This window comes from Podarcis tiliguerta (assembly GCF_965153285.1).
Source record: "Podarcis tiliguerta genome assembly, chromosome: 10".
Taxonomy (NCBI): Eukaryota; Metazoa; Chordata; class Lepidosauria; order Squamata; family Lacertidae; genus Podarcis; species Podarcis tiliguerta.
This window is the reverse complement of record NC_139543.1, coordinates 59,947,672-59,961,050: the sequence shown is the minus strand read 5'-3', so window position 1 is coordinate 59,961,050 and position 13,379 is coordinate 59,947,672. Positions and strand designations below refer to the sequence as shown.

Genomic DNA, 13,379 nt, shown 5'->3' with positions numbered 1-13,379 from the left:
TTCTTCTTCTTCTTCTTCTTCTTTACATGCCACCCATCTGATCAGGTTGCCCCAGCCACTCTGGGCAGCTCCAAAGAGAATATTAAAACACAATAGAACACCCAACTTTAACAACTTTGAGAGCCAGTGTGGTGTAGTGGTTAAGAGTGGTGGACTCATAATCTGGTGAACCGGGTTCGCTTCCCTGCTCCTCCACATACAGCTGCTGGGTGACCTTGGGCCAGTCACACTTCTCTGAAGTCTCTCAGCCTCACTCATCTCACAGAGTGTTTGTTGTGGGGGAGGAAGGGAAAGGCTTTGAGACTCCTTAGGGTAGTGATAAAGTGGGATATCAAATCCAAACTCTTCTCTCTTCTTCTTCCTCTCTTCCCACACACAAATAGCCACAGGATTGTTCATTTTACAAAGGCTAGTGACAGGGTGTGTAAATCAGTGTGCTGAGGCACCAAGAGGGTACAGCCTAAGGTGGCCTTACAGCACCTTCCTACTGGGCTTTGGACTCAGTTGGCACCCCAGTCGGATGTGAAGGCCAGTGAGAGGACACCAGAAGAATGTGCAGGGGAAAACCAATTTTTCTCAAATTTTTGAGGGATTTTGCAGGCCTTCACCTGGAACACTGAACATCTGTATCTCTCTCCAGCTGTTCCTTATCTGCCTTATCAAGCCCCACTGCCAGGGAGGAGAAATGGCAGGTCTTGACTGGATGCAGGGTTGCCTCCCAGCCAGTCTCAACCAGTAAGCCCTGCTGACAGGAGCCCTGATCCTGCACCCCCACAGGAGGGAAACAAGATAAGCAACTGGGCAGTCACTGGTGGTCTGTGACACAGCCCTGTAAAGTAAGCCATCCCTTATATTGCAGTGGTGGAACAGTGGCTGCCTCATTTTGGATCCCAGCAATTGGTTGGGGGGGGGGGGCAAACTTTGCATATTAGAAATGCTATTGAAATGATATGTTTTGATGCCAGTGCTGATTTATTGCTTTTCCTGTGGATTTTTTTGTTTGTATTTTGTTTTCCAGTACGCTTTGCAAAATGTTAATTTATCTGCCAACCGGGTTATGGGTTTGTAAACGGCAATTCAGTGAAATTAGGTAAATGTCCCTTTTTTGGGGAGAGGAGGGGGGTTGGAAGCTATTAAAATCACTTTGGCTTTGCCTGTTTGCCTCTTCTCTGGTATCCAGTGGCAGTGCCCAGGCATCAGAGTCAGACTACGACTCTGTTCTTCAACAACGGGGAGAAAATATGTGTGGTTGTTCTTCTCGTATGGACAAAAATAGCACAGTATAAAACACAAAGCGTAGAAAAAGGTCAAAACTGATGTTTACCAGGGTCTACTTCACATTGCCTCCTACAGTCTGGTTCATTTTTATTTATTTATATTAAATTTCTATCCCAAAGGAATCCAGGTGTTACAACAATCGAAACATATTAAAAACAATTCCAAAAGTGTATGATTCCAATATAGTAATGGTCTGTATGTTTTAATAGATCTCTCTCTCTCTCTCTCTCTCTCTCTTTCTCTCTCACACACACACACACACACACACATTCTATTAATGTTTGTCCCTTTTTAAATAAATACTCCCCCCCCTATGGTTTTAGCTGTTTCTGTTTTAGCTGTAAAACGCCAGCCATGCTCCCTGGTCTCTAGGTGCAGTCTCTCCCCACCACCCCACATGGAGGCCTGCCCCTGCTTCCTTTTCAATTTTTTTGAAAACCTCCTGCAAAAGAGCACCTTTTTCCTGTTGGAGAACAGCCTTTACCAAAGGTGTCATGGGCTTTGAAGACACTCAAACTCAGGATGCAAGGAAGAAACGTGCTAAGAGGAAGGCACGCTTGGCAAATCCACACTATGATCAACTCCTGCCCGGAATCCAATGCCCCTACTGTGGAAGGACGTGTGGATCCAGAATTGGCCTCTACAATCACTTACAGACTCATTGTTAAAACAGTGTTTATGGAAGACAATCTTACTCGGCTACTAGTGATCGCCAAAGAAGAATTGGTGACCAGCTAGTGGCTATCACCTTCTTGCCCCGTTTGTGAATTTTCGAAGATCACTGTTGGAAAAAGAATAGCAAACAAGATGGAACTTAGTATGACCCAGACTTGCAGATCTTTAGTTCTTGAACCAAGTTGCCTAGCTTGCCACATGAACTAATCTCACCTAGTTCACTGATAATGCAACAAAGAGGTTGCAAAACACATCTCAATTCTGGCTTGATGCTAAGCTTGCCTTTGAGAACTGCACCCTCCCAAACGATTTCTCTGCAAACCTAGAAATGTGTCAATTAACAGATTTTTCAGAAACCCAGTCCAAGATTCCTGAGCTGTGCATTTATTTATTTTTTGAAACCTTGGAAGTTCCATTTTGTGAAAAGGGGAATAAAGTAGAACCAGGTCATTCATTATTATTTTTTAATTCTCCATTACCTAAATATTTGTAGATATGGTACAAATACCTTATTCAATCTAAATCACATTGTCTTATTCAATTTAAATATAGATAGAATTGTTCAAAGTTAATGGTAATACTTATTGTTACAGTTGCCTTAGTAACAGAATTTCCTCATGCTGCTATCTCTGCCTTTAGATAATGTCAACTCCTTAGGTCTGCATTTAGGTTAATATGCAAAATACTTTATCAAACCGTAAAGGCTGATGTGTGGCTCACTCACTCGTTTTCTAAAGAAGGATCCACAGAAGGGAGGGGATATCTCTGGTGTTTAAGTGTACTTATAAACCTTACTTCCAGCAGATTTATCAGCAAATATGACAGGAGACATGGATATCTAGCAGTAAGGGGTGGTAGCATCACTGTTATCAGAATCTGAACCATGGGGGACCACTAACAGTGACTCCCCTGAAAACCACAGTGATTGGGTAGGGATATAAGGGGTCAGATGATCCCCAAGGTATTCTGAACCCAAGTTGTTAAGTACTGTAGCCTATAAATCAATATGGGAACCTTGAACATGAGCCTTTAATGTCAATAGCCCAGTCCTGTAGAATACCCTGTTGCTAGAGATACAGCAGGCGCCTTCTGTGCCGAAAACTTTTCTATTCTGACAGGCTTATGCATCCCCCACAACAGCCTATGAGGTTTGTTTTTAATTTATTTATTGCTTTCAACTCGCTTTTGACTTTTTTCTGATTTTATTATTTGGTTTCATGCTTTTATACTGTAAACTACTGTGATATATATTTATGGTACAGTGGAATATCCATATTTTTAAAAATAAAATGTTAAATAAACATTGAATAGATAAAAAGAATCTTGAATGAATGCAATATGTAATGATGGCCACTAACTTGGATGGCTTTAAAGGGGGATTAAACAATTTCATGGTGGCTATGACTCATGATGGGTATAGCTATGGTGCCTCTGAATACTAGTTGCTGAGGATCAGGAGCAGGAGAGAGGGTGATTGTGGGTGTTTCGAAGAGGCATCTAGTTGGTTACTGTGGGGACAGAATGCCAGACCAGATAGGCCTTTGGTCTGACCCAGCAGGGCTCGTCTTAGGTTCTTGCTCAAAATAACTATGGATTTTTTTGGGGGGGGGGGCAGCAGTGGAATGAGCTTCCTGAAAGCTGTATTAAACTGATTAATGGGGCAACAGCTATTACCAAACTCTAAAACGTTTAGCAGTTCCATATAGCATTCTTTAGGATGCAATTTATGTGACGAATGCTGTTGAGAATATCATCATATTGTGCTTCATTGAATTTTGTTAATGACTTGGGCTTGTAATTATTTTGTAGTTTGCAATTTGCCTTTCTGAGCTCTCACTCAGTCACTTTATTAGGGTATGATTTATATGAGAAACTTCATTAAGAGTGTTAATCATGGTGTCTAGATTGGAAATTAAAACATGCTCATCAAGATTACAAATGGAGGAATTTCCATTTTCCTTCTATATAAAGGCACAAATTAACATGATACTTAATTCCATAGCTTAACTTCTAGTAAACAACAGACACATGCCCCTTTTGTCTACCATTAGCTGAGCTGCAGAGAGAATAATTCTGCTCTGTTTAGAGGCCAAAACATAGAAAAGTGGGAATTTTCCAACTTCCTTATGCTGTTTGAAGGGGGGAAAGAGACAGTGTGTTAGATGCTTTATGGGCATCTTTTTCTCTTTCTGCCTGTCTAGGGCTGTGAGAGAAGCAACCAGAGGGAGAAAGTGGATAGGGAGAAGTTTGAAGAAAGTGAATAGAGAGAAGTTTTTCTGCTTCTGTCATAATACTGGTATTCGGGACATCCAGCGAGGTTCAAAGAATGTTGGAACACTCAGGGAAAGCAAAGGAAAGTGATTCTTCACCTAGTTAAACAATGGAATTCATTTCCCCAAGAGATAGCAATGGTTTTAGAGGGAGATTAGACAAAGTCACACCTTTCCATGGCTGTGCTGTACCTTCGCTGTCAAAGGCAGCATGTCTCTAAACGCCACTTGCTGGAAATCACAACTGGAGAGAGGGTTGCTGCACTTAAGTCCTGCTCTTCTGCTTCCCATGGGGACATGTGGTTGGTCACTGTAGGAACAGAGGGCTGGACTAGATGGGCTTTTGGCTTGATCCACCATGACTCTTCTTCTGTTCTTATAGGGGACGGGTGCCCCTAAAGCACACTGGCACCCCTTGCTGCAGTTCTTTGTTTTCTTTAAGTTTAAAAGCTGCAGAGAGGGGCTAACTGTTATGTATTCAGTGGTTGGTGTTTGCCTGAGCTTGAGTCTGGACTAAGGATTCTGAGCCCCTGTGTTCTGATTCGATACATGATATCCAATCACAGAACATTTCAAGATTTGGACCTCTGCCATTGGCCCTTAAACTCTGAGTTATGATTTGCAGCTTGGAAGTTTAGGCAGCCAATCACGTTGGGAGTGGGAGCGGCCGAGGCCTTCAGAAATGTATATAAGCAGTTGCTTTGCTCTGTTGTCCAGTTCTGTTAATTCAATAAAGGTTCTTGTTGTTATCACTGTGTCTTGCCTCGTGGGAACCCACCTACATTTCACTAACTGAGTTCAAGAAATGAGGCTGGGGGTGGAGGCTGGGGGTGGGGTAACACTTTTCTCCCAAGCCATTTTCCTGCTTTCAGTTTTTCTCCTTCCAAGCTGTGGATTGCTTTGCAGGAGCAAATATCTAGGGGACATTATGGTGTCTGTATGGGCTTGTCCACACGCCCGCTTGTCCCGTGCCTAGGAAGCACTGATCCTAGCAGTTTTCCACTTCCTAAGCATGGATCCGTTCACAGGGATTTGCACCGTGTTTCTCACACCCAAAGCCATTCCTCTGCCCACTGTACCACCAATGTTATAAGCTTTATCCTTGCTTTTGCATCCTGTAGGAAATATGTCAGGAGCTCACAGAACCTCTTTTGACATAAAGCTACAGTCATTTCCCCTGAACACAGCTCACTGGCTCCATCTCTCCATACTGTGATTAAAATCTTACAGTAGCATGAGGTGATAAATTAAGGTCTTAAATGTGTGTCATCCCTTCGTCAGGTACAACCAAGTGTGAAGGCTCCTTGCAGCATGTATATGCGTCAGAGGACTCTCTTCAGCCTTCAGAGATCAATAGGGGCGAGGGAGCAGACCCTCCCAGAACTCCTCTTCATATATTTTATTGCCCCTCACAGTGGCTTTTGCTGCCTGGTATCCTAGCTCCTGGGCACGCCAGTTTCCTAAGTTCAAGGAATACATTTTGGAATGGAGCATTGTGTCATGGGAGCCCCTTCTTGCAGCCTGAAGTGGTTCAGTCCAGGCACAGGCTGACCGTGGTTAGTGATAAATTCTGAACTACAGGAACTCATCATGACAGCTCCTATAGCTATGTCCCAATGAGGCAGCTGTTTTGATCTGTCATATGTTATATATGATCCATCATATACACACACTCTCTCACACACAAAACAGGGGGTGAGGCATAAAATATGGGGTCCTGATACTTTGTGCTGTGGATGACAGCAGAAAATGGCTGCTATGGGCACCAAATGAAGAAAAAAAAGAGATTTTTTAAATAAAAAAGTTGGCAGTACTCCATACCAGCAAATACTGTCACAAAAAAGTGCTGCACAACATAATATCTAATTTAGTAGGATCAGAGTTGTATTCACTGATTCTTCCCTCTGACTGCATAGATTCGGCTTGTAAAACACACTGAGTTATAACAAAAGATCTTCAGCCAACTAAAATGCAATCTCTAGCTTTTAACTAAATATGCAAAACAATCTTGTAAAGAAGACTTACCATTTAGCATGCTTGCATGAAAGGGGAACCCTGTCAAAGAGAAGGAAAGAAGTATTTAGCCTCTGCTTCCTCATTTCCTCTGATTTTCTCTATGCTAAACTGTCAAAGCCAAACCTCATTATCACCTTACTCACTTGTCAGAGCAAGGAGGCCAGTTGGTTACCCTGGCGCTGTGGCAGATGATGCCTTCTGCTCTGAAGAAAGGCTGTGAGCTGCCTTTACCTTCATTCCCCTTCCAATACACAGGCTTACCACCCATAAATTCTATAAACCCACAAATGAATAAAAACCCATATGGGGACATTGGAAAAACTTCTTTTATCAAAGATGGAAGAAGGCCAGTGTGTTCAGTTTGAGCCTAGGTGAGTCTGCAACAACGATTTTCTTCTTTTATATGAAATGCCACTGGAGAGTAGCAATATTTGAGAGGAGATAAATGAAAGCTCTAGCCTGTTCCTCTGATCATTTCAGTCTGTTCCAGCCACCAGCTGAACTGAATGCATATATGTCAATGCTGCTTGCTGAAATAAGAGATGAACCCAATTTGCTCCCCCAAAAGCCTCACAATTTTTTCTGAGGTGATTCTTTTTAAGTCAAATGTGCTCTGAATATTTTATTTGCTGGATATTTACTGTACTGTATTTGAGACCTGTATTTCACATTCAAAAATGTACTAGCATTAAACTGCATTTTATGGTGACCTGGAATGATACTTTGCATTAGACAGTAGTTGATGGTTAATGTGCTATAGGATTTGGTGCCTGATGGTTGACCTGCAATGGTATTTAGTATCCACAACATTTCCCTCAAAACAAAGCCCCAATGGATTCGATGGGATTTACTCCCAAGAAAGCATGCATAAAAATGTAGCCTTAGGGTGCCTCCAGACTATATTTAGAGGGAGGGATTCGCATGCACACTGGAATTTTAGGTTTCTGTATCTAAAGCGGATTATAGTGCCTTAGTACAGCACATCTCCTTTGAAAAAGAAACTGGACATTTTCTGGTTTAGAGGGAGAGAGGGAAATGCATTGAGAAATGCAGATTGAAAGGAAGTACTTACAGGAATACAAGTAAATACCCCACAAATAAAACAGGATGGATGCTCCTTGTCAAGTAACAGCCCCAGAAACAAATTGGAATGAATGCTCAATAAAGACCAGATTCTGAACACCTCCAGATGTTCTTTTTATTGTGCATCATGATGATTTGTGTCCATGGTGATATTGGGGTGGTTATGCTTGATCCTGCGTTCAATACTGTTTGTGCCTGCAAAAGTTCTGGGGTGGACATACAGTGCATGTCCCATAACCTCCTGCTGAAATTCTGCCACTTATCATACCAATGTTCTGGACTGGGGGCGGGCGGGGGGGGGAGGTTGTCTATCTTTTGTTGCATTGTAGTACAAGAGTGCGCCCTCCCAAGCAATAATGGTAACACTGGGGGAGCATCACAGAAAAACTAATACATCAGAATGATGTGTAGGGAATCCAGTACAAGGCACCACTCAAGGCACTACTCTTGCGTCAATGACGTGTATTAGAATACACCTGCCAAAACAAAACAAAACAAGGACCCATATTCTAACCACCACATATACGGGTCATCTGGAAGATCCCTTCGACTTGCTCTGATTTCAGTAGGGATCAAATATGAATTCTCATCATACACTAAATGTCTCAGATGGGGAGACAACCCTTAAATTTGTTGGTAAAAATTCACAGACAATGTGCAAATTTGAAATTGTGTATTTGAAGTTTGAGTGGCAAAGTTGGCAAGTTCAGAACATTTGCAAATATTTGTTCTGGCTTTAGCTGATATCAACACAAAGCCGTCATTGTGTGGGAAATGTCATTCTGTGCCAAGTTCACAGAGTGGCAAAGGCTACTTTAGAAATTTGCAATGCCTTAAACAGAGAGCTGAATAATATTTTAATGCAATTAAATAAAAGCCATAAATTAGCACGGACAAAGAGCTTCTCTCTGATGCAGAAAGATTTAAATTAATCTTTCCTTATCCAGAATTACCTTTCATTTAAAATATTGATTTCTTTGATTTTTTTCATAGCAAAAGAAAATAATGAAGTCTTGATGGAATAACCTTAATTGCATCTTGAGCTCCTAAAGAGATAGTGCTGTTCTAAATGCTGGGATTTAAATGGTTGCTTAAGGTAATAAATGCATATAATGAATGAAAATTAACAATTTTATGTCCTGAAATTGATAGCCTCAAATAATATACTAAAATTTATTGATTCTGTGGAACTTACTGTAATTCCATCTCTACAAACCCTGCTTCAACCTGCTTCACATATGGAAATTCTAATTAAATTGTTCAAGGATCACATATTTCTTCCAGACTGTCATTATTTTCAATCACATACCAGCAAATTCAGGTCACATAGTTACAGCTGATTGGGAGATTGTGTGCAACAAGTCCACTTCCCCAAAGGAATGTACTTTTTGCAGTAAGGAAAGTGGTGGAGAAATGCCCTGGAAAGTGTGGGATAACATGCTTGATGCAACTCCATCTAATTACCCTATCAAACAAATCAGAAGGAATGCTCAACAAACAGGTTGCCTGGAAGCACCCATTGTCATAATTCTCTAGCTCAGGACACCTGGCCACCTTAGACAGGAAAGGCAGGATCCACCTGGGAGAACCATGGCTACCCAATATTTAAAATGAGCCTAGCTAGGGTAGCAATATTTCAAGAGGACAAAACCAGAGCATGAACCAGAACCCAGGCCGACTGTGCCAGAGACAGAGCCTGAACTCAAGCTGCCCACACACAAATAAAGATCAGAAATAAAATCCCCCCAAACCCAGACAATTGCTTTAACTTGTAAAAATCCCCCAGGATTTGTAGGACATGTAAAGTAGCTTTGTGTGAGCAAGGAGACCAATTGCCAGGGGAAGGCATCGTCTGCATGGACAGAGCTCCACTTCCCAAGGACAACAGCAGCAACTTTGCTTTTCTGTAAAATTTTGAATGGCAGCTGCTGCATCCTCCCTAACCCCATACCGAGGAGCAGCTATTTTCCACTGCCTTCATGGCAAACATTTAAGTATCTGAAAGCTATTATCATCGCATTTCTTGAATCTTATTTTCTGCATGCTAAACATATACTGTAGCCTGATTCAAAAGTTGATATTAAAGCACAACAGGGAGCCATAAAGATGGGCCTCAGTGTTACTCAGTGATTCAGCAAATAGAATAGGATACTATAATACAGACACATGCTTGCTGATTCCCTTTAAACCACCGCCTCAGTCCTCCACTGGAACTAGCTGTTTCTCTTGCTTCTGCAAGACAATCAGTGTTGAAAGGGGAGGAAGGAAGCCCATTTCTCGCACTGCATGGGAGAGTTTGCAACTCTATCTGTCCTGTCTCTCTAGTGATTCTACCCCCCCCCCCCAGTAAAATGTAGAACAGGGTTTCCCAAACCTGGGTCTCCAGCTGTTTTTGGACTACACCTCCCATAATCCCTAGCTAGCAGAATTAGTGTTCAGGGATTATGGAAATTGTAGTCCAAAATCAGCTGGAGACCCAGGTTTAAGAAACCCTAGTGTAGAAGGTAGTATAGAGAGTATTAGTTTAGCAATCGGCTGCACTGATTCCCCAGCACAACTTGGCGCTCTCCAGCTGTTTTGGTCTGCAATTCCCATCAGCTGCTGCCAGCATGGCCAATGGTTAGGTGTGATGGGTTCTGTAAGAGGGTTGGTCCATTAGGGCAAACGGGGCAGTGCTCCAACAACCTGTTTGGATTCCTCCAAGCCAACCTGCTTTCTTACTTATATCCAGTCCAGGGGGTGTCACTGGCTGACAGATTTCTCCTCCTCTTTAGTTTTAGTGTTATGGCATACACACCACCCCATTAGTAGCACAAATACAGCCGTCACCTTGCCCAACCTGAAATCATTTATGGTTGTTGTGAACATACTGCTTTGAGACCCTGCTCTCCATAAGGGTGGGTGTGGTTACTCAATATGCTTTTGAAAACATGTCCCTTGATAAGGGTATTCACTCTTTTTTCTTCCTGCACATACCACAGGTGAATTAAGGAATTGGTGACTGCAGGGCCGGATTTAGGTTCGATGAGGCCCTAAGCGACTGAAGGTAGTGGGGCCCTTTATATGTCCAGCTGGTCTTTGTCAACAACAAATTGTTGCTGTTTTTTGTGTTGAATATATGCTATATGGTAATTTATGGCCTAATAGGTATTTAAAGCCATTTGCACATAACAAATTGGAGCCAACACAACACAAAACACTGCTGCTGTATGTAGGTTTTATTTTATTTGTTTTTTATCTTATATTTTGGAAATGTACATCCAGGGTTTTTTCCCTTTAATTTTTTTGGGGGGCCCCAAGAGAGTGGGGCCCTAAACTATAGCTTGTTTAGCTTATACATAAATCTGGCGCTTAGTGATTGCAATATTGGTATATGCTCATGCACAACGTCATCAGGCAGGTGTAGATACATGCCCCCCACTACAGAACAGCCACCATCCAGCGTGCACGTGTGTGTGTGTGTGTGTGTGTGTGTGTGCAGAATCAACCTGCAATGTGTCACTGCCCACTCCCCAGAATGAAACCAGTTTCTCAATAAGTGATTTTCAGGGGCATCCTCCCCCAATAGATCTATATTGTGTGTGGAATATACAAGAAAAAAGCAAGCAAACAAACCAAGAACCTGGTCCCCAAAGATTCTAGAATAGATATGTATATGCAGCCTCTGCCTCAAGAAACATTTGTTCTTTTACCAGGAAGCACCTTGAAACTTGGTGTACATGCATGCGGACGTGAGCTGTTTTAATATATTGACGGGAAAACTGTTTGGTTTGCCTTAGAAAAACCTTGTCTGAAAACATTTGCATTCTTCCCCTTTCTTGCTAAAGATTTCTCTTTTTTTGAGGCTACAGTTGTGCATCCCCCATTTTTATTCCTTTAACTGTTTGGAATATTAACTCTTCTTCAGCTCAATAGTGGAGATTGATTCAAATGAAAGCAAACACTTTCCAGGGCTAATGCATTATGCAGTCAGGGTAGCAAAAGATTACAAGTCTAACCAGGTTTAGTATTCACTCATTACTGCGGAGGTCAAACATGCATACCTGTATCTAGTTCCATTAATGTCTGTTATTTTGCCAGCCTCAGCGTCTCTTAGAATTCTTAGAGCATTGAGGAGGTTTCCGCCCCCTTTTCATTTATTTTCAGAGTTGCCCTTGTAAAGGAGGCTTGCAATCAGCAAGTGTCTTCAAACAATGCTGTTGAAAGTTACTTTGAAATCCAAGGCAAGCAAAGCAACTTGGCAACTCAAAGAACAGTCTGGGAAGTGATGTGGTCTCAACGCTTTGGATGAGTTGATAGGCAGGAGTAGCCATATGGAGGCAGCAACGTTGCTGTAAAGCACAGGAAAGGGGACCACTCTTGTGGTCAAATCCTGCTTACTGGTCTCCCACAGGCAACTGTTTTGGGCACTGTGACAGAGGCTGAGAGGGCCCATGTGACAATGCACACTGCCTGGAGGAGGCCGAGCGCTCTGGAGAGCTGGTCACTGAAGCTGTGATGCATGCGATGAGCACTGGGCCCCTTCAAAATTGAGGGGCCCCGGGCCCCTGGGCCAAGGTGTCTTTGGCTGAAAAAAGGCTTCCATATCATTGCTCTGTTTGAAGGGCTGCCCAGTCCAAACCCAGTCTGAACGTAAAGAACCATCGGGAGGGAGAACAGTAGGTGCTGTCATCCATCATCATCAGTTAGCACCAGGACAGCAGGCTGAGCAGGCATGCAGTACACCTGGTCACAGTTTCCCCCCACTATGGAGAGGCAATCTGCATTTCTGTTTAAATTATAGAAAACTGCATCTATTCATATAAATTTATGGAAATCTGTGCCCTCTTTTTTAGCTTTCTGTTATGTACTGAGTTGAATAGGATTCAAACTGCAGCAGTCTGATTGGTCCTAGAACAATAGGATTCAGAATGCAGCAGTCTGATTGGTCCTAGAACAATGCAGCAGTATGATTGGTTGGCAGGAACCACCCAATCATGCTCCAGATAGACGTGAATCCACAACCTGATTGGCTTACAGTAGAATTCCGGAATTAGCCAATCATGTGCAGCCCATTGTGTAAAGAATGTATATAAAGCAGATACTTTGAGGGGACTTTCATTCATTCCTCCTCACCACTATGAGCTGAATAAAGAGCATGAAATCACTTTGGGACTCTGAGTATATTTCACTTTCACTTTTGGTGATTCTTTCTTTGACAATGTGTAATGGCCACTTCAGACTCAAGAGGCCTCTTCTGTGTATAATGAACTCTCCACGCCAATGGTTTCCCCTCCTCTCCTTTGCAAAGTCATTTTGCTCATGAAGTTAGGGGAACAGCATGGGGTGGAGCTAGCTAGCGGCAGGTGCTCATTTCTAGTTGAATGGAAACTTGAAGTGGTCTGGGACCAACTGAAAATTGGTCAAGGCTTTTAGAATGGAGGTGGTGGTGGGGTTGTATTCCATTCCTCACTCCTTTTGAAGCTCACCTGCATCACTGCTTCCACCACATAAGCAGCCCAATCCTATGCATGCTTACTCAGAAGTTCCACTGTTTTTAATGGGTAATTCTACACAGGAGTGCAGACATAAACTGTGTGGCTTCCTTTACCCTCTGCTTTTATGTTTGCATTTTCCACCTCTTCCGCTAGCCTTTAATTGTGGCATGTTCTGCATCTATATTAGACTGTAAAATCATTTTGGGGAGGGATTTAGACTGAGATGGACAAAGACTTCAATCCTGTAGATCAAGGGTAACCTACATGGTTCCCTGCATATGCTTTGGACTACAGCTCTCATAATCCATGACCGTTGGCCATGCTTGCTGTTGTTGATGGGAGTTGTAGCCCATAACATCTTCTAGAGGCTACTTCTGCTATACATTTCCCCCCTAGTCTAAAGGTGCAATTTTCTACTTTTTTACCCAGGAATCAATCCCATTGAAATCAGTGGAACCTACTTCTGAGTAGACATGCACAGGATTGTGCAGTTAGTTCTCATGACTAACTTGGATTGCACCCACACTCTTTTAAATGCAGTACAGTATTGCTTAGTTCTTAAAACATTTCTCTTTTTTAG

At 42.4% G+C, this 13,379-nt stretch overlaps 1 long non-coding RNA gene across 1 annotated transcript in view; it reads right to left on the bottom strand.

Moving 5' to 3' along the window:
• Positions 1-13,379, bottom strand: part of LOC310659269 — a 149,053-nt gene that overhangs the window by 51,634 nt on the left and 84,040 nt on the right. Inside the window, exon 3 of the long non-coding RNA XR_014502701.1 lies at positions 6,249-6,278. This is a non-coding gene — a long non-coding RNA (uncharacterized lncRNA). The remainder of the gene's footprint in view (positions 1-6,248; positions 6,279-13,379) is intronic.